Here is a 4,093-nt window from a genome sequence, read left to right on the forward strand (position 1 = left end):
GGACCCAGCTCTGGGGGTGAAGAAGGTGCAGTCTGGGGTCCCCACGGACCTGCCTGAGGACTCCTACGCACCACAGATGCTGCTAGGTACAGTGGAAGAGCCGGTTCTGGGGTCCCTGGGCCGCACAGAGGCCAGGGAAGTCAAATTCTCAGTCGTGGACACCTCAGATGCCACTGGATGTTGCGGAAGAGCTTAGAAAAGAATGGGGACCCTCGGGCTGACTCTGGCCTGGGGCCCGAAGGGAAAGGGGCAGGGAGGAGAGAGTTCCTGCTGGGTCCAGCAGGGAGGAGAGTCTGAGGCTTGCTAGGTGGCTAGCTTGGAGGATGGGTTGGCTTGGTTGGTTGGCAGCACTGGGAGGGATCCTGGCAGGAGGTTAGCTATATAGCTCATTACAGGGAGACCTGCTCTATTGTTCCAGCACAGCAGATCCCAATGAGAATAGGCAGTCCATGTTTTTAAGGTGTTTATTGTGGAAAGGCAGAGAGAGGGAGAAGAGTAGAGAAGTAGAAGTCAGCCATGGCCTTGTGGAGAGAGGAGAGAAGGGAATAGGGAGAGGGAGTACAAAAGGGAAAGAGAGATGCAAGAGAGTAAGAAAGCAAGAGAAGGAGGAGGGGGCAAACAGCCCCTTTCATAGTGGGCTCAGCCTACCTGGCTGTTGCCAGGTAACTGTGGGGGTGGAGTCCAGACAGAATACCAGGAGTTTGGGGAATTGCCTAGGTGACTGATGGCCACACACCTCTCTATAGTGAGAGGGGGAGTTATGGGAGTTTGTAGCTGCAACAGGAGTCAGGAGCCCAGGAAGTGTAGCCAAACACCTGCTGTCCCATGCAGGTGAAAGTCACTGCCCACTAGGTCTCTGGGGTTCAAGGCCTGTGCTTGACTGGAGACGGGTGTCTGTGCACAGCTCACCACCCCACAGTTGTCTGAGGCTTGCTCCTTTCAGGGAGTATTAGACTACTAATCATTCAAATGTTCATATGTTAGGACACTGAGCTTAGACCTAACTTCTTTCCTCTCTGCCACCTACTGACACTAATGTGACACGGGAAGCCACACTTGGAACACCTCTAGGGACAGGTGCATGCAGTTTTGTCTTGGTACCATTATGGTCAAAATTTATAAGAATCTGATCCAGTCACCTGAGAGTTTAGGTTGAAAGTGATAAGAAGGAAAGAGAGTCAGTCATGCATACAGTAAGTATGCACAAAGGAACTAAAGAAAAGCTGAGAAACAGATAAGGTTTATAGACAAAGTTGGCTCTTGTGTGCCCTACCCAGCTTTCTTCATCTCTTTTTTTCCTATAATCTGTGTTTCTTACTTATCTATTTGTCCTTTTCTCTCCATCCATCAACATTTCCACCCAGCCACCCACCCTCTTATCCACCCATCTATCCATCCATCCATCATCCATCCATTCGTCTACCCATCCATCTACCCATCTACCTGTCCATTCATCCATCCATCCATACATCCATCCATCCATCCATCCATTGAGAACAGAAAAACAACTAAGTATCATACATAGCAAGTCTTCCCACAGCCTCTGGATTTGTTGATCTGATTTTGATACATCTTAATTTGAATGGTTTAAGTATCTATCTGTAACAATAACTGGTTGAATTGTTTGACAAGGTATTGTTGATGAATTCACATTAGAGAATTAGATCTCACCGGGGGTGGGGGGGGGTAGGAGTGGGGACTAGCATAGCTATGTTTGTGGGTTATCTTTAGAGGGTTTCCATATTAATGTTAATTCATTTGGGCTCAAAAAACAAGTTGCAAATCCCTGAGCCACGTCTAGTTAAGGAATTAGACCTTCTGGTTTGATAAAAGCTAAGCTTCTTCGGTGTTCTTATGGCTGTATAATCTTTTGTTTTTTCCCCCACTGAAGATGCATTTCTGTTTTGTTTCAAAGCTGTTACCAGAGTCCTTGGAGATGATCTTCAATTTTTTTCAAGCTCCCTCGAATTTCATACCTTTATCAATAGTTTACTTGTGGAAATGAGTCTTCCCTCTCACACATGTAAGTAAATGCCGAATGCCAATTATGTACAGGCAGATGGCAGTCCCAGAGGGTTGTCTGGGTCTGCACTCTGTCTGCTGTGAGCACTGGCTGTCAGGGTTTTCTAGGAGGTGAAAGAAGGATTATGTTTCTTTGTTCTCGTTTACTTTCTGATCCCAAGAGTCGCTTTCTAACAGTAGCTGAGTTCACGAGGAATCACTGTCAGATGGAAACTAAATACTGCTCAACAGCCCCATGATACCAGAGGCTCACAAGGTCACTGACTGTTTATGCCTTCATTCTCTGGATTGCATGTATAAAACATACCCAATTTATGCATATTTCTTCTGTTTAAGAACTGTCTTTCAGAGTTCATGCTATATCTTAGATATGGAATGTTCCCCAAAGGCCCATATGCATTAGTTTTGGCTCTCCTGTTTGGGCTACTAGGAGGTGGTGGAAGCTTTGCCTATGGCTATGGAAAGTCTACAGATCACTGGGTTCGTGCTACTGGAGGAGATTGTGGGACCTTTGTGTCTTCCACTTTCTTCTTCCTGTACCCTTGTGAGCAGAGAAGCTTTGCTGACACGGCTGCTTCAGATGAGTCCCAGAACAGTGGAGTCAACAGTCTCAGACTAAACCTTCATAACCATAATCCAATGTTCTCCCTATAGGTTGTTTATGTATCAGGTGTATGTTAGAGCAACACATAGCTATACCTAGCTAAGAACACATAGTTCTTAGTTCAGCAGAATGCCCAGCTCTGCAACCTGCCTGCTCTTGGCCTGAATCCTTTGCTCTGCTTTTAATAAGCACATTCAGTGTCTCAGTGGGTTTCTGCACTGCACCCAGGCTGGCCTACAGCTGTCCATGGTCATGTGACTCCCAGCTAGGATCCTTTGCTGTCATCTTTGTCTTGTCTAGGGACTATTTGCTGTGAACACAAATCCTTTGAGATGAAATACAAAACAATACAGCAGACAAGCCCATCCTGGATAAACTTTTCATTATCTGGGGAGGAGGGGTGTACATGTTGGATTTAAGTGGTCATGATGGAAATAAGATGCAAATTATTCTAGGTGTTTTCTATGTGATCACTTCATTTGGTCTGAGATGTTTGTGAGAAAGCTCTTATTGACTAATGCAGGGGAAGTTGAAAGATATAATCAGTCCTCAATAAGGAATCAAATGGCTTCAGTTTCCTCTATTGGAAAATTGACAGCTGAAAATGGAACAAAATTAAATAAGTAAATGATGATAAATGAGCGATTCCATGGTCTAAGGAAGAGAAAGACAGGAAGAAGAACACTAAAATGCTGCCCTCTGGCAGTCATAAACTCACAGCTGTCGTAGCTGTCTGCAGTGGACCTTGCAGAACACTGGACCTGTTAAAGCCAGTCATAAATCAGAGAGGAACTCATGGGGACCTATCCCTCTCTGCTAAACTATGGGCTGCTGAAGATTTTAAGGGAGGAGGAATCTCTTCAAATGTGGGTCCAGTGGGAGCCACCAGACTCCATCGGGTAGCTCCGTGCTTATTGGTCCCACAGATGGCCCTGGTTAAATTCAGTGGGTCATGAAACAAAACAAAAAGTCACAAACAAGGAAATAGACCTATAGCAAGGAGCAGGAATTGGCAACAGTGGTATGGAGGTCCAACAGGGAGGTGGATGAGGACAGATGTATGTATTATACAATGTATATATAAAATGGATACAATTACCCAAAAAATTATAGTCACTAAAAAAAAAAAACCCCAAAACACTTAGCACCCCTGACCTGAACTTGGAAAATCCACTGAGCATTATGAAGTGGGGCAAATTTCTGAAACTTATCAGACCTCTCTTCCCATATGGTAGCGGACATGACATCACTTTGTGCATGTTAATGAGGTGCAACTGTACAGAGAAACGCTTTAGTGCTATTTAGCAACAGGGACATACTCTATGTTTTATCATTTGTTAAAGCATGCAGTTAAACTGTTCTTTGGGATTGGTCATGATCTGCATGCAAATTTATTTATTTATTATTAAATTTAATGTATGATTTTGAAAGCAGTTGTCTGCCTTACTAAGTCTGGGTTAACTAGGC

At 44.6% G+C, this 4,093-nt stretch overlaps 1 non-coding gene across 1 annotated transcript; it reads right to left on the reverse strand.

Annotated features, from left to right (window-relative positions):
* Positions 1-945: 945 nt before the first annotated feature.
* Positions 946-1,078, reverse strand: LOC115029298. The gene has a single exon (XR_003834872.1). It is a non-coding gene; the product is annotated as a small nucleolar RNA SNORA17 (small nucleolar RNA).
* Between the last annotated feature and the right edge of the window lie 3,015 nt (positions 1,079-4,093).

Source organism: Mus caroli, chromosome 14, assembly GCF_900094665.2.
Source record: "Mus caroli chromosome 14, CAROLI_EIJ_v1.1, whole genome shotgun sequence".
NCBI classification, from domain to species: domain Eukaryota; kingdom Metazoa; phylum Chordata; class Mammalia; order Rodentia; family Muridae; genus Mus; species Mus caroli.